Raw genomic sequence first — 26,199 nt, 5'->3', positions numbered from 1 at the left:
TTAGTGCAAGCTCTCTTCACTTTCAGTGGAGAAAACTAAGCAAACTAGAAAATTATTAATTTGACCTATCTTAAGCATCTGCTTTAGGACAGAATGAATCACTCTCTAGAAAGGTCTGGCTCTCTCCATAAAGTGAGTCTAGACACTGAGCTCAGATTAGATGGCTACAGATGAATACAGATGAATCTCACCCTACGTGAAGGCAGAAAACAAGTCAGACAGATGTACAAGTGCAGTTCATGGGTGAAGAGCAGAGGGAAGGCAACGCAGTGATTAAAAAGTTGCTCCTCAAAAAAAAGTTTACATTTCTGAGACAGTTTGCTTTCGTTTAACATGCCAAACAACAACAATAAAACCTTCCAAAGCCCAAATCAATATCTGCCCAGCTGATCCAGCTTTGGTGTAAGACTACTCCTGGATTTACTGGCTCAGGCTAAGCCCTCATGGAGCAGTGCCCGCAAACCAGCATCCAGCTGGTTGGGACTCTCCAAGGCTCCTAGCAATGATGATGATGATGATGATGATGACGACAACAACCACCAGTATCAGTTACATGTGTCTTTGTCCCCTCCCTGATGGACTGTAGCAATGCAAGATACCTGTTACAAAAATCTTCCCACTTTAGAACTATAGCAGTGCTACCTCAAGAGCCTTTGAACACCTCAGCGCTGGCTACACTTCCAAGGCTTTGGACAACAGCACCTCTCCTCTACCAAAGTGGGACTTTGCTGCTTATCTGACAGAGAAGCACACTATCAGAGATGATCTCACAAGATTTTTAACTTTAGAAAGCAAACCAATGAGAGAAAAATAACCGAGACCTATTTTTAAGAAAACCCTAGAAATTTTACTTAAACTCAAGCCAATTTACTTTCAAGACATTTATTTTTTCTTCAAATTATGAGGACCTCATGATTGAAAAGACTCCACCCAAGCTCAAAATACTCAAACTACTTTGTTTCTAAGTGTAAAAATGAAGCATTTTGGCATTTTCAAAATGATTTCTGAGTTTTTTTCCCCAATAATTTGGCAACCCCAAAATATCCTAAAAATGGCAGAGCCCTCAGTCCCTAACTAGGATGATCCTTCTGCTATGCAGATCTGATGGGCTGCGATGACATGCTCCTCTTGGAACACGTGAAACAGTCACAACTTGGAGGGACCATCAAGGAAGGCTGGTTTGCAGTACAATTAGGTTTTTACTAGGCTTTGCAACTGAAGTTTCAACATGATCAACAAACCATTATCACATACACAGTTACTGATCACATCTCCGCTATAAATGGGAAGCGTTACCAAGGAAGCTGTTTTTGATGGTCCCACAGCATTATAGTTACTCAAATATCACAGCATAGACCTGTCTTCGAGTGCTAAAAAGGGCTTTGAGTTGACAGATTAGAAGTGTAATTGAGACATGAACAGACCTCAAATCAAAGGAATATTTGAAAACTAAAACTGGACCCCAGGGAAATCAGCAAATAAGGACTATACTACAAGTGAGCAACTGCAAATTGGCAAAAACTGAAAACCAGAAGTTGGCTATGTGCAATATCCTGCATTTATTCCAAGAGAAGGTCATGCTCTCCATCTTGCTTTGAAGATCAGGCAATGAGAGATTACCGTTTTACTAGTCCTTTCCTGCAGGTTTTTGTCATTTCTTGCTCTCTTGCATGACATAATTTGGTTTTCCTAATTCACAAATCAGCATAAGCTAATAAAACTGTTTAAGAGATGGCAGCGTTGTGCCCAAGTTGTTTCATTCTTCGCTATTATCCCACAACTAATCCTTCAACTCCAATAAGACCGTAATTCATTTCCTCCTTTATTCTTCCTCTTGGACAGGTTCAATCCTGCCTCACCACAAATGGGAAAGGTGAGGTTTTATCTTCCTGGAGTGTGCGTGATTTCAATTACCTAATGTGTGTATCATCTATGAAGTCAGGAAAAAACTGCTAAATTATTTTCAAAAGTTTTAGCTGCATTACACAGACAGAAAAGATTCTAGTGGAAATTGAAAACCAACCAACCAAATCCAGCAAAAAACCAAAGCAAAACAAAACAACCAAAACACAAAACAACCAACAATTTACTATCTTTTAGATTGCACTTTAATAAAAGCTTCTTTACAGTAGCCATACCAAGCTTTACCCATCTGAAAATCTTGTGACATTTTGTCTAATGTACAAAGGCTGCTCCTGATGGGGCTGAGTCATCCCTACACTAATTGTTCTGCTAGTGTAAAAGCTACTTATATCCCATTTATGCCTACTTTAATGCTCTGGGTGAAGTAACATCACCTTGTGACAAAAGAGGTTTCATTTGCATAAAACAGGCAGGCATAACTGTGATTTCTGTTGAGCATCCATTCCTCATGTGAAGCTTGATTCTCCCACTTTGTACAGGGTGAGTAACTGTACCTGGGTGCAAGAGAACAGTAAATCAAGTTGTCAGCACTTTGCATATCCCACAGGTCCTAAAGCAGAAAAGCAGTGTGCAGATCTTGGGGCTCAGGCAAGGAAGTAATCCATCCTGCCCTGAAATCTGTACCAAAGGGAAGAAGATATCTTTCTCTGCTCTGTGAACACATCCATGGGACATTCTAGCCCAGCACATCTTTCCTGTGTGAAAAGCATTTCCAACATGAGGGCTTACTCAACAAGAAAATGAACTGCTACAGGATGGGAACATCTGCAAACTGTACACAAACAGGACTAGCACGTGGGGCTGAAGTTAGGCTGCAGCTCACACCCTCCAGCGTAGGAACCACTACTGAAGATGACCACTGATCCTGCAACACTAACGTCATCTAGAAGTCAGCGTCCCAAGATTTAATCTAAAAGCCATTATTCACCATTGTTTCATCCACAGCAGGTATTTTTCACAAATTAAGGCTCAGGTAAACCACCCTTCGTTTTAGGATCAACCTGTGGGATTTTTCAGTCCTACTCACTGGACATCTGTCCTTCCAGATCCTTATCTGGAAACCATGGAAGCAACTTCGTTCCCAGAGTGGTCTCCATTGCTCTTGTTACCCATTCCTTGACCCCAATACCTTTGAAAAAGCGATCAGGAAACAGACGAAAGTTCATCACCACAGGGGCAGTTGTACCCGTGAAAAAACGTAGGACAGCTCGAACTCACATTCTCCACTTACACGATGGAGAATCTACCATGTGCAGCATGTTGGGTTGAGAAGGACACGACTAACACGAGCTGCCAGGCTGGGAGGGCACACACAGGTGCAGGCACAAACAATGCACTGTGTGAGCTTCGCTTCCTTAGGAAGCCAGCCCAGAGCCCACCCTTAACCTTCCCCCTGCTTCCAGTGCAGCCACGTCCTCTGCACTGCTAATGCAACGTGAAACACAGTGCTGGAAAACAAAGGCACTATTGACTAACTTTTTTGCAGGATTAAGACGACTGTGCTGGCTCACAGCAAAGATTTCAATGATTTCGACACCGAGCACTAAGTAACAGGAACACGGCTTGGCAGTAAATCCAGAGATTACCTGTTGAAACATTAATGACAAACATCTTTTGATGTGGGCTGCTTTATGTGGTGCAAAAGCCAGCACTGTAATTATGCATTTCCTTTCTACGAATCTAGTATTTAAAAGTAAAGCATTACTGGGGGGTGAGGGGGGGTGCGCATGTGCATGTTTGTGCATGTGTGTGTGTGTGTGTGTGTCACAGGAAATACTCTACAGCTGAGCCTGTGATTTACCAGGGTAGCTGCACGTAGTAAATCTGCAACAGGGGAGCTCAGCTCTTTCATTCATCGTGCACCAAGCAGAGGGCTAAAACAATTGCCACACTTAAGACAAATGTCAGCGTGAGTCATACCAGACGGAGTGCAAACATGTTTGCTGTCGGGTGAGTCAGAATTATCACATCCTGAATTCACAAACCTTCCTATAAATAATAATTTCCGAAATTGTTGCATTTCTTAAATACAATGCAATTTTAAGTATGATGCCAAATCCATAAAGGTTTTCCTGACTACAAAGAAAATGTTTTTCCATCTCTTCCCTTTTGTTTCTGATTATGTGTATCTACCTACAGCAGTAGGTAGTCTACAGTGCCTGAAGTGGTAATTGCATTGATTCATACTTAGGAAAATGCAGGCATGGCTAAAAAAAAAAAAAAAAAAAAAAAAAAAAAAAAAAAAAAAAAAAAAAAAAAAAAGGAGAGAACTAAATACAAGCAGTAGGATCTTTCACTTACTGTATATGCTTTCTAAATCAGCACTTCTTTGATGCTGTGATTCTGACAAGCTTTAGTGTGTTTAGCATTCAAAGGAAGGTCATGCTGGCATGGGACACAGACACCATGGGACACAGACCAAAGAAAAGGGGTGAGAAATGCCAAAAAATTGGTGAGAGAGAGGCCAGGACAGCATGCTGCATGTGAGCAAGGAGGTACTGGGCCTGCACCACGCTCAACAGCGTATGCACACACAGCAAAAGCACCATCCCTGCCTCACGGAGCGCTCAGCCTCGATGCAACGTGCAGTGATCATTTCTCCCCAAGAACATGAACATACCTGGTAACAAAATTAATGCACTGTAATAATTGGCAATGATTATCCACGACTGCCTCTAATTCAGGAAAGCATCTGAATCAGAAGTTATGCAAGCGTCTTTTGAAACAGAGCTGAACTCAAGGATATGACCAAATTTATTCAGGAGAGTGCTGATAAAGACGTGTGATGTCTCTGTGAGCAAGGGGGGGAAAAAGTGGCTTGTGTAATGTTGTGGGGCGGTGTTTCTAACTTGGTTTTCAGTTGGGAATTTATTCTCATTTTACATGAAAGGAAATTCATACACATACAAACCTTCTTACATCAACTCAAGACAAAATCAAGCTTTCTCCTAATTGTTTTGTGGAATAACCACTCAGAAGTTCATTTCTGTTATCTTTCTCGAGCAAAATAAAAGGTCTTTTAGAAAAATGTTATTGCTAAAACAATGAAATTCTCCTGGGAACGACTTCGTTATGGAAATGAAGTGACAGTTTCTTTTATCCAGCCAAGCAGCAAGTCTGCATTTATAAAAGGCATTCTGTGCACGAAGTACAGTGAGTGGGAGGACATGAAAATGCTATTTTTAAACCAGATTTCGGCGTTCCTCCCATACAGATTTCCTGGAATAATAACAGCAACAACAATAATGATAATTAATAATGCCAAAAAAGGAGTATCGTCTTCGAGGTGAGGGGCATGCGAAAAAGCAAATTGTAGTTAAGGACTTGTACGATTTAGGGGCAAATGTAAGGTTCTTTCAAATAAACTGGCATTGTGCCATGAATTTCACAGGATTTGAGGTTTTCCCCCTAAATTTTATAGTTTTTTTTTCCAAAAAAGGCACTAAATTAACTTTATATGCAACATATGCTGTATCTCTACTATTTGTTTTCTTGCAGCAATTGTTATTTTCAGAAATATCACTAAATGAGAAGTTAACTATGGAGCTGATGCTATCACTATGTTTGTGTAAGTGACAATGACAGCTTTTAGACCTGGGGAAGAAAACAAACCTTGAGAAAATCCAGGGCCAAGCAATGTTTCCAAATGCAACAAGAACAAGGGTAGGATGCAGACTTTGACCCAAAGCTTAAAAAAAGGCACTCGAAAGATCCTTTTCTGCTTTGCTGACCTTTGGACCTGTCTCTCAGGAAACTCACAGAGCAAAGACGTTGTATTAGCACATACAGAGAAAGCGTGGGTCAAATCTTTCCTCCCTACCAGGAATACTCTTTCTCCAGTAAACTTGGTGTGTAATTATCCGAGGGCAGAAGTTAGCCTCGATTACGAGAAGATTGTTATTCAATTGTGCTGTCACCTACCAGTGGTAATTAGAACAAGCGATTGCTTTTCACACCTAATAAAAATTAAGTAGAATGAGCAGGCAGTAACAAAGTGCATGAGAGGCACACGAACACCGAGGTGCAACATGAAACCTGCCGATGTGATCACACCTGGGAGTAACCCCACCACTGGAAAGCCCCCCATTTCACACAAAATTAGAGCAAGCTAGAGAAATCACACATGCTGTCTCCCTCTCCTGTGCTCGGCAGCTCTAACACAGAAACACGCTGGAGTCTGGCACTGACTCGTGTTTCAAACTGGGGCACACCCCCCAACACACACGTTCTCACAAACCCCCTGCAGTCACACACCCTGCTCGTCCCGTCTTGTGCCGCTGACATGAGGTACCAATCTTGTCCAAGTGATTTCCATCCATGTTTTTAGTCCAATGCAAAACCTTCAGCAGCAATAGCAAGAAACATCGAGGAACAAGCAGCCTTGGCATGCTACCCACCCAGTGAAAAATCAGCGTCCTAACTATTCAGGTATGATCTGCTTCTGAAAGCTATTATTTAAGGACCATTCAGGGCATGCTTGGAGGCACTTCGACTCTCTCGCTATCCTACAAGACAAATTTTCATGTCATTAATCTTTATTTGCCTTTTATACAGTAAAATGTAAGTCTATTAAAATACAGAGTTCCAATTTCATATTTTGATCACCTCCGTCTGCTTAATGGGAAATGTATAGTGGTAAGAGAGAAAAAAAAAATATATGTAGGACTGGAATAAGTCACCACCGTTTTCCTTTTTTGTCCATTGCTTGCTGCCAAGCATGCTTGCTGCTGGTCCCTTGCCTAGCTCACTGCCAGCAAGTGCTCAGCTGGGCACGTCACCAATATTTAACCCTCAATAAAATTAAATCGCAATAATGCTTTGCACTCATTTAGAGTTTTACATACCATAAACACTGTGGGGAAAAAAAAAAATAACTCCACACTCTGTAACACCCCTGCAAGGTAAGTTGAGTATTATTATTCATACCTTATGCAAAGGGGAATTTCACTGGAGATGGGATAATTGACCTGCCCAAAGCTATGGAACACAGGTGCTCCTGTTTCCTGCTTCTCTCATTATGCCAATAGACCAGTTGCAGCCTTTCCTGAAATTCAGAAAGGCTGAGAGTTCTGCCTTCCTTTCTGCCTCTTTCAGCTGCTGAAGGAAAGGAAGGAGCAGGGTTGTAGCCAGGGTTGTGAGTGGTACATGGGTGGTATGAGAGTGGTCCCTGGCTGCATTGCCTGCGGTGGGACCAGAATCAACTGGACCCACAGCACCCCCATTTCCACCTCCCTGTGGTAAGCGAGGATTAACTGCAGAGAACAATTTGTTCTGCAGGAACATTACAAGTCTTTCTCACAGAAGACAACCAAGTTTTAGTTTCTGCAAATAACTTCTAGTTGTGCAAGGAGGACAGTAGAGGAGTCAGTAGTGTATGTGCTGCACCACACACTGCCCCTCACACTACCCCTCTACTCCCCTCCACCACAAAAAAGGGTAGGACTGAACAAATAAGGGTTTCATGCAAGATAAATGCTGACAGGGCAGCAGCAGTACCCACTGCTTGCTCCTGTGGGCTGCAGACACCCTTGCCGATTGTCGCGTGTCAGAAAAGGCCACGCTGGGCTTGCCTAAAGCCAGCACCGGAGCGTCAGACGGACCTAAACTTTTCAACCACATCTCTGAGGTGAAAACACTCATGTCACAGCCTGGACAAGAGAGTAATGTAGTCAGAGATCCTGTTACAACACCAGCTCTTTATCCTGCACCACCTCCAATAGCCACAGTGTATGTGGGACCACCCAATCACACTTACTACATCAGAAGTTTTTCTACCTGTAAAAGATCTGTACCATTATGTGCAGTAATACAATTTAAGCATTGTAGATGCAATTATCCTAGTTAAAAGAAGGGCTTTTACTGGCACAGCTTATCCCAGTTCACAGATGAAGTAAGCCCTATCTTGGATTAAAGCAGTTAGACTGGAGAAGCACTTGACCGCGTTGATCAGTTCCCAAGCTAAGACAAGGCTTAAGTAGAGGGGTTTATCTCACCCAACTGCTTACTTTTAACCGAATTTGGTTGGGTCATGGCCAACTTAGTGTAACCAGATCCTCAGCCCTAGCTGCAGGTTTTGACTGCCTTGAAGCACTGGCTCGTGCCAAAGCCTCTTTAGCTATCACACCTAAGAGCGCTGTCACCCCTGCAGATCAGCAGATGAGCTCCATAGTTTAAGTGGATTAGCTGTGCTGAAAAACTCTGCTACATCCACTTCTCATGTCGGCAGCACTTGAGCTTCAGTCAGCAACAATCTTCTATTCAGCTGCTTCAGGAGGTTTTGCTGCAGAGGACAGAGCTGGGCTAAGGACAAATCTGTGCTGTCCCCAGGCTCTGGGAGAGAGACAAGTTTGCAGCTTGGCCTCGGTGAGCATCCCACGATGCTCAGAGAGCCAGTAGTGTTCGTGAAGATCACCCCCTCCCATACCCTCTCTGGCACCAGAGCTTAGGGTTCGCTTTCCACTACAGTGTGCAACTAGGATGAAAAATATCAAGCTAACAAACCACACACTACCTTGCCATGACTTCTTATGCAAAATACTCAGCAGTGGCACACAGCAGAGCGGTACAAAAATTATCACAGTAACAGGATGCCCTCCTCATACCACCCATCTTAGCCTGGGAGGAACAGCCTCTGCCATGTCTTAGCATCTACAAACCTTGATTCCAATAAACTTCACAATTTCCCAGGTACACTATATACTTCTCTCAGCCACTCCTCCCAAAGGCAGCAGGCAGAACTGTCACATAACATAATCAGTGTGAAGTTGTAACCGTGTGGGGGACTGTGGCAATTCATGGAAAATGCCATCAACCAAAAGGCAATTAGCAGCAAGTCTAAATGCTGCAGCAGAAGGGAGTGGTTTCCTAACAAAACAAGTCTTGTTGAAAAAAAAAAGAAAAGAAAAAACCAAACCACCCTAAAACTTGCTTTCCTCAAAAAAGCAGCATTCTCAGGAGACTGAAAGCATGTGAAAAAAATACCTCTGTGAAGCTTTCTGTAAAGATTATTCTTTTCAGACACATTTGGCAGCCGTTTCTGCTCTGTCTCCTAATGCTATTGAGTATAACTATGCTAAGTCAATAAGCAAAGCCACTCAAAGGGGTTTTTTTTTGAGGTTTTCTAGGCCAAGAGAGGAAGCAGTGCAATAGGAAAGTTTTCAAAGTGGGAGTTGTGCCTGCCTTGCTTCTAATTGTAGTGAAACTGTCAACCTCTGCATTGTGTTTCAAGACTTTACACTTCATAATCATTCCCTCTGTGCTTTGAATTGCTATACTTTTAGGCTAACTACTTCTAAAAGTGCTGTTTAAGAAATGACATCTTCAACCACATTTAACATTAAGAATAAATCTGAATTTGCAAAGTCTCATAGGGTCCCTGCAAAAGTGCAATTTTTTTTTATTGTACTTGACAGCTAATCTCTAGGAAAATATTTGTGCAGAAATTTAGTTTAAATTACTTCATATTAAGACATTTAAGAGAAAATGTGGGGTTTGCTATAATTTAAAAATAATTATGTTCTTTTTATCTTACCTTAGATAAAAACCTCCAACATTCAAGCAGCAAACAGCATCAAAACCAATTATTATCCTTAAAACCTAAAATCCTACCTATGTGCAGGCATGTATTAATCGTATTTCAAAATGAGCTTCAAATGCACGTGGCTAAAAAAAAAATTATCTGGGATGACTTTCTTTCTCCCCTGTAAACCACCAAAAGAGAGACCAGGCTCATAAACTACAGTGAGAATTAGAGACACTCATTCAGTGACTGTGGAAAGACATTCTCTGCCTCTGAGCACTAAACTCTGGGAATCACCCATCAATGCCAGAAAGGTAAATTCACAGATAAGCCAATGTGCTAAATTTCTCTTCAGTGCCCAAACAAACCCAACCAAGTAAGAAGATCGATACCTGCCAAACTGCCATAAGGGTGAGGGGGTCTTGCACCTTCCCTGAATACATTTGAATTTCAGGGTAATAAGGAGGCCACGCTCCTTTTATGCTGCCATGAAACAAAAAATATTTACGTTGCTTCATGAGACAAAGAATATTTACGTTGCTCCAGCTTTAATGATTTTAAAATATTTCATTTTGGTAAGGCAGATTCAGTAACACTCGGGCATATTTACACTGGGTGCTCAGCGTGGTAAAACCAATTCAGGGTAAAGGTTTACTGCTAAATATTTAGGCAGACAGAGAATAGGCAAGTAAGCAGCTCAGAATGTGCAGGCTCAGAGTCAGCTCAGCCAGGAGCTATTTTCTACCTGCTGTGACAGTGCCCAGAGCAAGGAAGCCCTGAGAATGACTCCAGTTTCCCAGTAATACTTTCACCAAACAGAAAATTATACTGTACCTTGTGGGGCTGAACAACTTTGAAGTATTATCTCGTGGCCTGTCAAAACTCGAGGTGTTCCAGGTGCCAGGTTTCCAATTTAAGCTAATCTATTTTTCATATCCTTCTCCCAGACTCTCATCTCCCTGGTTTGAAAGAGGAGCACACTATTTAACCCTGAGAAAAATCTCCTACTGTTGCTCTCGAATGACTCCCCTCCATAGCATTTGGAGATTGCATTAATCACCTTACAAGGAAGTCCCACCCCACTCTTTGCTCATTGCAGGATGGACGCTTGGCTGGGCCGAGCTGAGGTGCTACAGACTAGCTCCCAAGTTGGCACTGGTTATTTCTGCACTTGGGAACCAGGGACATGTGGCCTTCCCACTGCACTCTGCTCACAACCATTTCTCCATGCACGGATATGATTCCTCTTCATCTCTTCCCAGACCAACATAAAAAAGCCCTAACCAGACAGGAGAATGTTGGCAAAGAGCCTTCTACTCCAAACTTCAGCACCAGCTGGGGCAAGAAGTGAGAAAACACAGCCATGTCACATGTGAAACAGCTGAGCTATCGCAAACAACACCCAGCAACCCTCTTGACTAACCAGAAAGTGCCCAACCCAATTCTAGTTTCCAAGTGGAAAGTCTGCCCTCCGCTTACCATGCAGACTCCAGCAGAGCTGGATCACCTTCTCAAATATCCCTTTTCTGCGACAGCAGTCCAGCAAACATTGCCATCTAATCATTCTCACAGTAAAAATTATCCCTTCCTGGCTTGACACAAGGCAAGTACAAAGTTTTTGCTAATCTTGCATTTATATTAATTTCCCCTGCCACGTCATGTGAATCATCCCTGTTTCCAAGCATCAAAGAGTTAATGCAAGAAAGAACCACCCTAACATGTGCTTCACACAAGTGTAAGTGGACTGGCCAGCTACCAAAGCAGATTGTTAAAGACTGCACCGAGCTTCTAATTTTTTTCCCCTCGACTGCAATAAACGTAAGGATTGAATGTGGACATAAATGTAAACCTAGACCACATCTGCTGATAAAGCAAAGTCTTTGTACTTTCACAAGTGCCATTAGCTGTACAAAAAATACTTAAATTTCATGAATTCTCCTACATTCAAAAGCTGACCTGCAGTTCTGCCCGTGGCAGCCAATGTGAACTGCATGGTCAGCAGAACTGTACATTAAAGACAGAAGGGAAACAGAATATGCTATAATACAAAATCAGACTGCTAGGAAAGTAAATCATTTGTGCAACTGTTAATGTTCAGAGTGTTTTGGGCATGCTTTACCACACCAGATTAAAACATCTCTATTGTGGTTCTCTTCTGAAAGGCAGCGCTAAGTAACAGGTTTGTTTCATTTGTCCCTTTCATCACAGGCACAAACAAAACCAGTGCCTTCAGGACTCTGTCATACTCTACTATTAAACTTTCATTTTTAATTAATTGAGGTTAGTCTGCTATTTGAAGATTTTTACCCTTCCACAATTGCATTACCAGCTTGGAGCAGAGCGTATGTGCGTATGCACATCATTTCTTCCCAAAATCTCTCATCAAACTTCAGCTGTAGATCTCTACGATCAGCATTTACACTTCTTCTCAGAAGATCACTGAATTCTGATATAGTATTCTAACTCTAAGTTATTTATTGGCAAGATATTCCTTCCTTACGTGCATACTTGTCAGACACGGATTGTGTTTATTAGTAGAGTTCCCTTGGTTAACTATTAGCAAATCACTTGAATGTTTCCCTATTGCCAATCAGGTACAAGCAGCTAGGACCTACCTAACAGGACTCCATCCCTAGAAAGTTTCACTTTGAATTACATAAATGACCTTGGACCAGCTTATTTACATGTTGGTTCATGCATGATATGCTCTTCTGTGACCTCCCCTGAGGAACACAACTCAGGGGAGTTCCTCACACAACCTGTCCCAAACCCTGTGTTCTGTTTTAGATACCTTCCCATTTGAAGTCCACCACAACTGACCTACAGGCATGAAATCCACTCTGGGATGTCTCTAACAACCCTTTCTACAGTTTGTATTAACATTATTGTTTACATAATCATTATTAACATTATTAACAAGAGCAAAAGATTTTAATTTACACTGCCAGCAAATTCAATTTTGACATGTATGATCAACAGAATCATGCCTACAAATAGACATTTACCTTACATGCTGGGCTTGGAGACACAAAATATGAAAACTATCTCATAGTTGTCCCCATGACTTCTACACCTAATGCTGCAACCTCCAGATTAGCAGAAGCATGTGGTAACCCAGTCTGGTTTTAGTTACAGATATATACTAGTATACCTTTCTAGTTCATTAATAGTGTAATTTAAAAAAAACAATTAAAAAGCAGCTTCTGATAAAAATTCATACCCAGATTTCAAAGACCTAACAGTGTTGCAAGGTGCACAGCAGATCATGCTCAGAGTACTTCATGCAAAAGTATCACTCAAGAATTTCATGTGCTTACGCTTGGGGTTGCTTAATTTTGTGATTCATGTGGAGGGCCACCTCCAACAACAACAACCACAACAATAAAAAGGACGCTCTGCAGCAAAAATGTAAAAAGTAAAGTTGGATCTTTGGGTTGCAAAGTACAGTGATTTTGCACAGGAATTGCACACACCCCATCTACTGGCTTTTTGGAAGACTGAGAATTGTAACAGCGGCAAAGCGAGTTTACCTTGCATTGGAGTTATTTACTGAGCAATACTGGTAAGGTTAGTGCTTGATGAAGATACCGGAGACAACCATCTATCCCAGGTGAGCCACAAGGCAATCCAGAACTGACAAAACTGTTCAGAGCCTACAGTGGCAGAAATACAGGTCATAGGCTAAAAAAAGTAACCTAAATTGTCACAGCATCTTGTACGTTGTGACAGAAACCTAGTAGAAGAATAAGAGAAAATATTTCAGCTGACAAAATGTTGGGTGTGCTGCGTGCCTGCTGTGAGGCCTGCCTTGCTGCCTGCCCTTGGAGCAGAGGCAGGAGTAACATCCAGCAGAGCAGATAAAGGCAGCAGAGACTTTGATCAGTGTTGCTGTTGTGCCACCACTGCAGCACTCAGAGAGCACAGCCACTGTAATTTTTAATTCAAGAAGGCTGCATGCCACATCGTTAGGAGAATTCACAGCAGACTTCGGCCACCGAGTCAAAAAGGGAACTCAAGTTCCGCTCTGTCAATCAGGATGTTTGATCATGGCAAATCAAAGAATCTGCTCAGCTCTGCTGAAAGCTTCTCAAAGACAATGCAATTTTCCACTCCTCAGTAGTCTGCACTGCTTTTATAGCAGATGGCAAAAGTACTGAGATTAAATCCAGTGCTAACAGCAGCTAAGAACACTGATAGTTTTGCCATTGGAGAGTCAAATAGTGACACTTCTTTTCCAACAAATTAGTAAAGCTAATATACCCCAACTGCCAGGCCAGTGATACTGGCCAGAGTTTGCCCGTTCATTTCTAACTCCATATTTGCAGGCAAAGGCTCCTAGAAGTGGCTGGCAACAACAGGTAGGCTGTTATTGACAGCTGAAATATATGATGGTCCATGATATGGATTAGGTGGATGCTCAACACCCTTTCACTTTCCACCCTGCATTTCAAATGAGTTTCTTCAAGAAGCATTTGGTTGTAATATGCCAGTGCTTTGTCATAAAGAGGCATAATGGATATGATCTCTAGCAAAAGCTGAAATTATAAAAATTTTATTTGCATATAGAGTCAGAGATGTTTTGAAAACAGACTTTTCAGTTATCTATAAGGTTTGAAGGAACTCACTGCTGCAGAAAGAAAATAATGTCTTTCCTTCATTTGCTACTGTCCTCATCATGGACCACAAGTCTGTTCTTGCATCCAGTGCAACTTCAGCACAGTGGCCTGGGATCAGGGTGATGTAATGCACCAAATGTCCAGTTTTCAAACAACAAAACTTCATTTTGAAATTCATTTCTGTCATTATTCAGAGCATTTTAAACCAACAATTTGGTAAGAGCCTACTGTTGACCGCTTCTTTCCGTTTTCTGTGCCAAAGTTGTGAAGGTATAGTACTAAGATGTACACCAGCCAAGGAGAGCACAGTGATGAGAAACTGGTATTTGTGTTTTGTCAGTACCAGCAAAGGTGTGTCTGCGCAAAGCTGTGAAAACTATCAGCAACTCAAAGCAATTTAGATCTTCACTTGTTTGTGCGCCAGGCATTCTTAAAGAGCTGCAGATCTTTCTCTTTTAAGCACTAATATCTCAGTACCTTCAGCTACATAAACTCCACAAATTAAAATAGCATATTCATCAATTTCTAGGAATACATCACAGTTTGGATGACACATTATTCCAGCGCTCGGTTTCTTCTGAACCTGAAGGCATCCTAGAGGTCTTATAATTCAGCCTTTCTTCAGCTCCAGCTGGAGCTGGACCAAGCGTTCAGTTCTGGCACCAGACCCACTGCAGTGCCAGAGCATTTTAGAAACTAAGCCAATAGCTGGGGAGGTGTTTTCAGGAACCCTTTGCAGAAGGCACCTCTGCCAACAAGGTTCAGCAAGGTTTCTGCTGGTGACTTGAGAAGACATATTGAATGTCAACTGGTATGTTTATCTTCTTTAAACACTGAACTTCCTTTCAAATAACATCTAATAGGGTAGATTACTGTTTTAATGCTAATGGAAACTGATCAAAAGACCTTGGATTATTTATTTGGCTGGCTTACCTTAAAACCTTTTCCTGCTTCAGTTTCCATACAAAATATATCAAAACAGTATTCCTATGAATGGAGAGCCTACAAACTAACCATTGAAGGAGATGAGGAAAACTACATTTAAAACTGGGTTATGGATAAAAATGACAGAAACCTCCCAGACCAACTTACAGACCTTCTCCACAAATTTTTACAGGAGTTACTTAGGAAAATAAAACTTAGGGAACCATGCTATATAAGGACATTTGAAAACTCTATTCCTTATCTACAAAAGGCAGTTTCTTCTCAGTTGCCATCATGGTTCATTTGTTTAAGGACAAAAGTGGCTGGCAAACTAGCATTAAAAAAATTAAAATAAAAAAGGAACAATTAAATACTGGCATTTTAAGTACAGTCTGTAAGAGAAGATAGACAGCAACAGTCAAATGACAACTGGCCAGCTTTCCCTCCATGCCTGTTTGAAGGGATGATGGCTGGATGATGGCTGGATCAAGGCTATCAGTCCATTTAAATGCAGGAATACTTTCATGATTTCAAGGCAGAACAAATATTTCTTTTTGTCTGCAAACTTTTTAGAAAACACGAACAGTAACTACAGAGCAGAACATAGATGCCTATTAACAAAGCCAACAACAATTACTGCTATGTCTAAGAATCAACAAAAAAAACCACCAGTGTATTCCAAAGGCATTCACTCACAAAGCAAACTCGCTCCATGCAAGCCCAAGCACAGAAACGTGATAGTATCTCATTTGTGTTCTCTCAGCAGGTTGCACTGGGTCCTCCAGATTCCGGGTTTGCCTTTGAGAGCAATTAAGTTTCTAGGACTTCTGGGAGCGACAAAAGCTCTCGCTATGAAAACCTGCGTGCTGCACTCACGCTGAGTCTGCAGCTTGGAAAACCGAAACAACAGCACCAAGAGGGGTGTGAACTTCCCCCATTTAACTCATCTGGGAGCATTAGTATGTGAAGGGCCATCTCTAAAACTTTGAAGCTATTTCCAAATCATGTCTTTGTCTAATGCCCAAAGAGCCAGCTGCTGCTGTGATTTGGAGAACATTTGAAAAGCCCCTCTCAGCCTGGAAAAAAAAAAACAAAACAAAACAAAACCTTTTCTCACCGGCCTGCACACAGGAAACTCTACAAGTTCAGCTAATGTGAACTGTTCTAATTGCTCAGCAAGACAGAGTACCCTTACTTACATAACAGCATGTCCAGAAACACGACGAAACCTAGGTCCTGCTGTGCTATGCACTGTGCAAACACTTGCTCCATGGAGTTTATACCTTGCACAGAGTAAACTGTACCTAAGGGAAGACAAGGGCAAGAAGCACATGTAGAGAAGTTAAGCAACAGGTGTTTCACACAGCTAGTGTGTGAATGCTGCTTCTGAATTATTATAGTACAGGAATGCTGCCTGATCAAAAAATAGATCTGTGATATATCACTGGCTGCATAAAACAAATAGAATAGCAGCAAAGTCAAACTACTAAACACCCCAGCCCCTGCAACAAAAGCTCCAACACTGTTCAAACAGACTGCCTGGACAAGGCACAACATCTTTTACCTCCTCAAGAAAATAAAAAGCCAAACCCGTTTTCCATCACGGCGCTTATTCTACCCATACAATAGAGAGAAATGATCTTGTGAAGCTACAGCAAGAATGCAAAGACGGTCTGACAAAGGAGGCAGTTGGGTGCAGGGAAGGGTGTATGCCTATAGGCAGCCCCAAGTAAACAAAGAAGAGCAGGGTGGTGAGCCACCTCTTGTTTACCACAAAGCACCCTGGCCTAAGAGCACGGCCAAAGGCAGTTCCTAAGGGGTTGCTCTTACACATGGAGCTCACGTGTCATTTACTCTGTGGCAAATAAACTTGCCAAGACCAAAACTGTTTCACATCAACTTATGTTTATGCCTTAGACTCTGCATGCTTGGTTGTCAGGATTGCTGAATCCTCGTAACTCCGAAGGAAATCAGCTGGAGAGATACATACTCAGTACCCAGCACTTTGCTAATTTTATTTTTTTACTTATCAGTGTACTTGTTTCCTCTGTTATACAGGAAGACACCCAACTCAAACAGTGTGCAATTCTGTTAACTTCAAATAGTGCAATTTTCAAAATAATTTATGCCTAGTTATGACAGTTAATCCAGCTGTTTTCTTGCTGACAATGTCTGTGGTTTCATAGCTGTATTTTTTGGTACCTCCCACTCACCTGTTACAATGCAAGGACTTATAAATACAGGGAAATGGTTTATCAGGGAGATCTGCAAAAAAAGTCCAATCATGATTTTCTATCAGATTTAGAAGAACATTTCCCCTCTCACCTCCTTCACTTAAAGCTAGAATCATTTTTAAGAACCAGATGTAAGCACTTTTGGAGAGAAAAATGTGCTTAAAGGCACATAATGGCAGGACTGTAAGATGCTTGAATGTCCTTTAAGCCCTCTTTAGAGTGCTTGACATCTTGGGACAGAAAGTACTAAGCAACTATGAACTTAGTCACAAATAGTTCATTACACATACAAACACATACAGACATGTCAAAAATGTTAAGCCAAAAACTAAAAGGCAAGGAAATATCAGAAATATGGCCAGTTGCACAACATTTTATCTCCGTTCTTAATTTTGCGATCACACAGGGAGTATTTTCCACAGGAAATGGTGCCATTCATGGTATAGTAGAGCTGGTATTACTGAACAAGAAAAACTCAGTAGTTTACTTCATTCTCACTATTAAAAATGGCCCTAAACACTATGCTTTGAAGACAGAGCAACTATTTCCTTATAGGTTATTTTCTGGCTGTCACCATATTACCTAACTGCCTGATTTACTAAAATTAGCACATGTTCACAACGCCCCTGTGAGAGGGTTTTTTTTTCCCCGTTGCAGAGACAGAACTGAGACTCAGAGAGACTGAAGCTGTGGACAAAGGTCCTTTCCAAACCCAGCTACACCGCCTGATGAGGTTTTCCTCCCACACATGTGCTCAGCACCAGCTGCCCCTCTTCCTGTGCTGACTGTCTCCCTTCAGAAGTGCTAGCAGTTTGGTGTAAAAGTGTTTTGTAATCCGTTATGGTGAAAATAAACTGGAGCAGCTACAAACTACTCTTTACACTCTTTCAAGCTAACCCAGTTTTGCCTCCAACCAGCTGGGGAAGACTCACCAAAGAGAGTCCTTTCCAAGGAGAGGTATAGTGAGCACAAGGGAAGCTTGTGCTGACACAGGCAGACCCAAAAGAGGACATCTTCACGAGCTACAGGTCAAAGTCATTACCAGGGCTGAAACTTTTAAATGCAGACAGATTTCTTCTATTTGAGGAACTGATATAACTGCAAGCTATCAAGGATGTCATGTATGAGAGAAAAGCTGTAGGGTTAAGACACCCAATTTGCATTCACAGATTCATGCTGACATCATAGGGACAGCAACATTAAGGTGTACAAACAGGTGGAAAGAGATGCATTCACAAAAGGTACTACTGCCAGCAAGACACTTGTTGTATCCTCTTGTTGGAGATTGTTTCTCCACCACCAAGCTGCACGAACAAACTGTATGAATGTTTCTCATCCACTTCAAGCATGAACAGACTTAGCAGCAGTTTAAGCTAAACCGTGTGTTTTCACACCAGGGTTTTTGCACTGATGCAGAGGGAGAGCATCCACATAATTCACTCTGCTGTCTCAGTAGGGCTACGAGGCTGTATCAAGCACTTGGACTCAACCAACCAACCAGAAGCGGAATCGTCTTGTGTCTTCACACCAGACAGGTGTGAAAGCAGCATCCAACTGCAGCCCCAGGAATCAAAAACTCCATACCAATGTGCAGAACAGAAATTTCCCTTCTCTTCTGTGGCTTCAGTCCTGCTGCTTCCCTCCTCAGACTCTTAACACCAGTTTCCTCACGGTTCCTCATCTTAATCCCAATTGCATCACACAATCCACCCCCGACAGTCACACCAACTCCAGAATGCTGTCCCCACACTTGGTGCTTGTAGCCATAACCGCCCCTGAGTCTCCTGGTTCAGACAGTCCCATGTTTCCCCCATTTATTATCCTCCACAGCTTGTGTTCTCTCTCCATCCCCTCCTTGTGCTCCACCCTGGCTGGGCAACCAACAGGTTTGCTGAAAACAAGGGAGGACAATCTCCTTCCTCTGCCTCCTATATGCCTAGGACCACAGCACTCCTCAGGAGACAGACAGAAATATCAGAACAAGTCCTTCAGCTTTAAAATACAGCATACTCAGTGCTACTTAACAAGCTCCTGCTGTGTGGGTACAAAATGAGAGATGTCAAGAGTTTATACACTGATTGATTAGGGACAAGTTTTCCTGCAAATGAAAAGGCAAATTCCTAATACCGGGGCAAGTCTACATCCAAATTTCAGATATCCACCCCCAAATGTGAAGGTGCCACACAGCTACTCAATGAAACAGCTGGCCTATTTCTAAAAAAGGTACAATAATGCAGGGTTTTGTACCTTGTTCTCAAGACAACCTGAATCATTCATGCTGAAATGTAAAAAGGAAGAAAAATCAACACTAAACTGCCACTGTGTTTGAAAAAAAGTAACTTTGAAAGGTTATCCTGGAAAAATACTGAATGCTGTGCAATGCTGATTGTAGGCAGTTCAACCTGCTTTTCTTACATTACTTGCTATTTTCTACAGTTATTACTGACAAAGTCCCTCAAACAAATTCATGATGTAGAATAAAAATGAAAAATTATAGTCTCTGGTAATGTCTGGACATATCTCAACAGAAGAAATACAGACTATAATAAAGATGATGCCCATTAGTGAGGCAATAGATGGCTAACGCAGAAGACAAGACATCATTGTCTGCAGAGATTTTTTGATTCAGATATGCAAGAGACAGGAAATCCAAGTGCCACAGTCACAGCCTATTTACAAAAATTAGGAGGAAATGTTGATTAGTTTCTATAGACACAAGCATTGATATTCACACTCAAGTCAAACAATTGTTCTTATGACTGCAAGCAAGGTCAAACTGATCACTGTAATGCAGCAGACACAGAAACACAGCAAGAAAATCTTGTTGATACATAACCTTCACCAACTAAGATGACTCGGCTACAAGAAAGCAAATAAAATTACTTTAAAGTAAACATTTAGCTCTTTCTTCATAAAAATGTGTCACTTTTCAGCAGATGACTCAAATATGAAAGTTTGTGGTCTTTGCTCTGGCAGCCGTGCAGGCTGGATTCTGATCCACTATGCAAATGATTCAAGTGTTTTTCATTTTCTAGGATGCCAGTTGCACTCCTGAACCCTCTGCAAAGGGAACCACCTGAGCCACCACTGCTGCTGAGCCTCACAAGAAAAGAGCAACAGGGTATGAAACGTTTTTTCCTCAAAGATGACTACCACCCAGTTTTATAGCATGACAGAGAGGAGTTGTAAAGTCACACTTCTGAAATAGAGGCAAAAGGTCTAACTTTCTAAATTTATTGAAGGAAGCAGGCAGATTCTCCCGCGGAAAATTCCAGATCTGTGCTCTGCAGAGCGTCCTTTCAAGACCGATGCTAAACCTCTCAGATTTTAAGAAAGATGTACAAGCAGAGGAAGGAAAAAAACCTGCAAAATGAGTCTCATTTACATGAGATCTCTCCCTTTGTTGGCTGGGTCCTTCCTATAAGGACAAACTTCATTTGCAGGCCTTGGTGCTTACTACTTACTCTCCTCTCCAAAGCAAGAGGCTAAACACGTGTTTGCAGGAGTGATTTAAAAACCAGAAGAGTCTCACAGAGCAGCAGGCGAGCAGCCTCCAAATGCAGGGGTGGAGTGAAACTACAGATGGGCTGATCTCTCAGGCGCACCACTGGAAACCAGGGAGCTGGGAACAGTTTTTCAAAGGGTCTTATGGCACTGCTGAGACTTTCTGAAAGTCTCATAAGATAAAAGTTAGGGATCTAAGCCCCATTGTACTGCATGACACAAACTCTGTCCTGTTCAGGTGTCTTCAAACATCACAAAACCCACATATTTCTAGCAGTAAATATAGAAACACCTGACTTTTGCTGCCCATAATAGACGACATCTACACTGGAAGAATATGAAGCAATACTCCTGTATCTTTGTAACCATGATGAGAGCTGTAGTATAAAGAAAGCCTGTGTATTTTTTTTTTTTAGCCCATATAGAGCTCTAAGTTGCTGATCACTGTATAAAGTTGGACTTCCTGGCTCTCACCTATCAGAATCAAACAAACAAACAAACTCTGCCATCATTATTGTCTTGTCTTGTCTTCTGCATTCATCTGTTACACAGGTCTATTATGTAGACCAAGTTGAACTTTTTCTTCCACTGGACAGTAAAATATATGTGAGAAGAACCAAAATGCATGTAGAACAGGTTATCAGGCTTTCATGGCAGTCCTGAAGAATTAGGCAAGACCAAAGACACAGAAAGGAAAATTGAAACCTTCCTCCAAGTGGAGATGAAATGAAACTAAGCCAAACCAAGTGTTCTACCACTCTCATGGTGAGCACTCTGGCTGGAGAGCTCCATTTCTCCATCTGGTGAATGTATCTTGACTAGAGATAGAGTAACACAGTACAAGGGAATGTAGCTGCAACCTGGTGTGAGTGCCAGGCTGAGCAACGGGTTCAGCCAAATCCTCTCACTTCCAAGCTGAACTGCTGCGAGGAAGAACAAACCAAGTCCAAATATATGCTTATTTTCTGAAAAAGAAGAACTGCTCAGATCCCAAGAGAAGACACAGATGTGTATGTCCTGACTTTGATTTCATGGGGCATACAGGAATTAATTCTGGTTCACATGAGTTTTGGATATCCCACCTAATAACATCTCCATCCCTCAGTGTCATGCAATTAAGTTAGAGGTTGAGGCAGGTAAGCAATAACAACTCACTCTTCATGTCCTAAAAATCATCCTGATTTTCCTTTGAGTCTTCCAGGAAAATCAGATATACAGATCTCTCATGCTCACAATTCATCAGTCTCTAGACTACATAACAAGTTCCCATAATGTTCCACTTTGGCAGTGAACAGAGGTGGAAAAAAAATCACTGACTAGTGAAGAAATTCAGGACAAGAAAATAACTCAGAATTACCTGGACTGTGTCCAGGCTTCTTTACAGTTTTATGAAGAATGTTAGGAAGCAGAGGATACACGCTTTGATTTAAGAGACTGTGCAACATGGAAGTGCAACATGAAAAATGTTGTGTACCAAGGGGTGTGAGGAAGATTTCCATCCCCATAACTCACCTGATAGTGCTTTGGTACAAACCTACGTGAGTTTTTCCAGGTTGAAGAGCTATAGTAATTTCTGTCAGATAAAGAAGTGCCTCCCTGTATCTAAAGTAACACAATTATTTAAGGTTCTGATGGTTATGGACTTGCCACAACAGACATTCTAAAGCGTTAGTTAGTTTGGAACAGGAAATCTCAAGGGACAGCCTACCCAGCGTGTGTGAGACAGGCACATGGCAGGGAAGCAAAGGACTCTGAAGGGAGGTTTCCTGTAAAACAGCTTATAAAAGCTGTGGAGAGAAGAGAGAATTTGGGGGCAAATGGCTTGATTTATAACCCACGCTTTCGCTAGAGATTTGGGGGTTTTTAGACATCCTAGCCAGCAGAGACAGGGAAAAAGAGAGAAAAATAGTTAAAGGGTCATCTGAAGGCCTGAATCTCCTGAAAACTGTTATCTAAACTTGGAAGGCAAGGCAGCAGCTGACAGAGAAATAAGAAAATAAAAGGAATTTGCGTCAAGTGGAAGCTTCATCGTCAAGCACTGTCACTTTGTTTTGAAACAACAAAGCAAATCAACTAAGTGCAGAAACAAAATGCAGAGGGTGCACTGCAAGTTAGACAGTTGGACTTTAGGCAACTGATGCACAGTCTGAAGTCTGCTCCACAGCCCCAAGGCACATTTCACTCTCTGAAGCAGTACCACAGAGGTAGAAACTGTTCAGTGACATGCTCCTGTCTCTGAATGTGTAAAGGCTCCAAGTCAAGGATGTGAGTTAGCTGAGGTAACTGAGCTGTGAATACGCTGGAAAAACGAGAGCAGACAGCAACTGAATGACACCAGCACCAAACAAAAAACAATGGGGAAGGATTCAAGCAGAAGGATAGGGTAGTTGCAAAGGATTTGGCAAATTTATGAAGTCAACCCTCAGCATCACTGAGCTTCTATGAGCCTGTCCTTCAGCCTTTCTGTACCTTGTCTGCAAAATTATTCCACTACCAGCCAGCAGAACTGAGAACAACTGTAGGAGCTGTGCCCAAGCAGAGGAACTCCTCCACTTTGTGAGAAAGCTCAAGGAGGAGGTGAGTAGGTTGAGAAGCAAGAGAGAGAGATAGAATACTGCACCCTACCTTCCCTGGGACAGGCCCAGCAGGCAGACATGATACAGGATATGCTCTCTTGTCCCTGCCTAGCTGAACACAGTGACATAAGAGATAGGGGGCAATGGTGACCAGTTCCTGCACAGTGCATTCCCTATGTCACTGCTTCACCTCCCCAGGTGCTGTGGCGTAACAGGTATGAGGCTATGCAAGTGGAAATGAAAAACAACAAGGGCAATAATGGTTCATCTTTGGAGGTCAGTTCTGTTTAATATATTTATTTATGATCTGGACAAGGGAACTTGGTGAGGCTGCACCTTGAATTCTGTGTTCAGTTTCGGGTCCCTCACTACAAGAAAGACACTGAGGTGCTGGAGCATGTCCAGAGAAGCGAAACAGAGCTGGTGAAGGGTCTGGAGCACAAGTCTGATGAGGAGATGCTAAGGGAGCTGGGGGTGTTTAGCCTGGAGAAAAGGAGGCTCTCGGGGACCTTATGAGTTTGTACAACTACCTGATAGGAGGTTGTAGCCAAGTGGAGACCCATCTCTTCTTCCAGGTAACAAGCAATGGGACAAGAGGAAATGGACTCAAGCTGTGCCAGAGGAGGTTTAGATTGGATATTAGGAAAACTTTCTTCATGGAAATGGTTCTCAAGCATTGGAACTGACTGCTTAGGGAAGTGGCTGAGTCACCATCCCTGGAGGTATTTAAAAAAACATGGATGTGGCACTTAAGGTCGTGGTTTATTGGTGGACTTGGCAGTATTTGAACTCAAAAATCTTACAGGTCCTTTCCAACCTTAAAGATTCTATGGTCCTAAAACAGAAGTATGAGCAGTTGCCTAGCTCATGCAAAGCTGTGGGAATGAAACCACAATGGAGAAGAGAGCACTTGGAAGCTGGTCTCACAGATCAGTGGAGAGTGGTTCCCTACACAAGTAGAAACCTCTGCCTGCCAAAGAAACTTAATTTTTGAAGTGGTTGCATCCCTCCACAGAAACTTGCTTAAAAATGAAGACCCATACTTAATCCCTGGGCAGAGAGTCTGTGTGAGAGGTTTTCTGGTTCCTTTGACATTACAGGATTAAAGTAATTTCCTTCTTTTCATGACTTTCTCACAATTTCAACCATCCACATCTAGATTTATTGCCCACTTAGAAAAGAAATACTATTGAAGGGACCACATCCATCAAAGCTCTTATTTCATCACTCTGAAACCTGAAATTCTCACTAAGACACGGCATGAATGGTTTCTAAGCAAAAGGTCCTTTGCACATAAAGAACTCAACCGACTTTAACAACTTAACTGCTTTTAACAGACTGTAAGATCTTACACATTAGGAGTTCCCTAGACATTAGGCAATATTATCCGTAAGCAAATACTGTAGGAAAACAGAAGACCTGAAAAGTTCATAAAACAGGGAAGTGTATTTCAACAATAGAAAGTCCATGCTCACAGAACTCAGAAAAATAAATTTTTGCCCATAATATTCATTAGTTTCAAACACAAGCTACCAGAGAAACATCTGGCTCAAAGAAAAGTGGAAAATACAGAATCTCACTGAGATATGTCTCTATGATTTCCTAAAATCAATTCACTGCAGTAATTAATTAGTCAGATCACTCTTTTGTAATCTTCTTCATTAGGTCACAAATTCCTGCAAATTATTAATTTCTTCCTGTACTTTCAGTAATGATCTGCTTGAGAAGTCATCTTTGATAAGCTCTTCAGTTTAATACTTGCCTTACCAACATGTCAGTTTACTAAGAAGAGTGGAACAAAAAAATCAAAAAAAGTCTGCCATGAAACAGCAAATGTTAGGCCAGAGCGCATTAGCTGTTAAGAAGAAAATACCAACAGTAGAACCAAAAACAGCTCCTCAACCACTTGTCTTTTCAAACCTCTGTTTTTTCTTGTTAGGGTCCATGCTGCTCATAACTGGATGTTTCTCATGCTTGTACTGGGGTCTCTCAGAGCCTCTTTCCACTGAGATAAAAATATGTCCTTTTCTCAACCATGTTATTAGCAATCATGGCAAGTGGTGTTATTTCTTTTTTCTCCATGACCTTTCTCAGGTTTTGCCTACTATTTATCTAAATGCAAAAGCTGCTGATCAATGCTGATCAATTTTCTCTTTTATAAAGTATTCAAATGAAAAGTGATGTTACCCCTTATTCAAATGTATATTCAAACCATCTCAACTTGAGCAGGGAGGAACTAGGCTTTCTCACTGGCAAAACTCTGCCATATATTTTCCTCCCATCTACCAGAATTTCTCATATTACACACAACTTTACTCTTTCTTTTTTTAAAATCTGTGACTGATTATCAGAAACAAATGTTTTCCTCAGACTCACGAAAGTCAGGTTTTATGCTATCCCAATGTAAATTGAAATGATGGCCAAAGCAACAAAACCATCAAAAGTCACCTGTCAAAACACGAATATGTAGCTTCTGGTAAAAGTCAGTAGATGTTGTATCTTTTGTAACATGCTGGCATTTTGTTGTAGTTATTCCTCTCCAGTAATTAACGGATGACTGTTTAGTTTTAAAACAAGGGAGTTTTATAATCAGTGACCCATCTGTGCTGCTCAACCATCTGATCTGTCTCAAGGTCACTGTCTTCAGTAACCGGGGAAGAATTACATCATCTGTCCTACTATAGGATGGCAATTACATCATTGATCAATACCTGAGATCTTAGTGTGACCAGCAAATTCATAATAGGGATGAGTTAAAACCGGGCTGATACCACAAAGTGAAACTCCTGTTTGGTTCAGCCCACATCCCTATTAAGACTAAATTATAAAACTATGAACTCTACTACTATTATTTGTAGTACAGTGCAAACAGAGCTAAGCAAAGATGGGGTAGGGAAGGTGCC

General features: G+C 41.6%; 1 protein-coding gene across 9 annotated transcripts in view; it reads right to left on the bottom strand.

Moving 5' to 3' along the window:
• The window catches only part of ATXN1 (ataxin 1), a 274,252-nt gene that overhangs the window by 87,257 nt on the left and 160,796 nt on the right, over positions 1-26,199 (bottom strand). For 7 of the 9 annotated variants that reach the window (XM_027898444.1, XM_027898442.1, XM_027898446.1 and 4 more), the window contains one exon: positions 16,182-16,286. The exons of the other annotated variants lie outside the window; for them this stretch is intronic. The gene's annotated coding sequence lies outside the window, so the exon portion shown is untranslated. The remainder of the gene's footprint in view (positions 1-16,181; positions 16,287-26,199) is intronic. 9 annotated transcript variants of the gene reach the window in all.

The sequence above is a fragment of the Empidonax traillii genome, unplaced genomic scaffold (genome assembly GCF_003031625.1).
Source record: "Empidonax traillii isolate 1590-97213 ecotype Southwest subspecies unplaced genomic scaffold, ASM303162v1 scaffold597:size822913, whole genome shotgun sequence".
In the NCBI taxonomy this organism is placed as follows: domain Eukaryota; kingdom Metazoa; phylum Chordata; class Aves; order Passeriformes; family Tyrannidae; genus Empidonax; species Empidonax traillii.
Note: the sequence above shows the minus strand (reverse complement) of the source record. Positions and strands in the feature narration are given on the sequence as shown.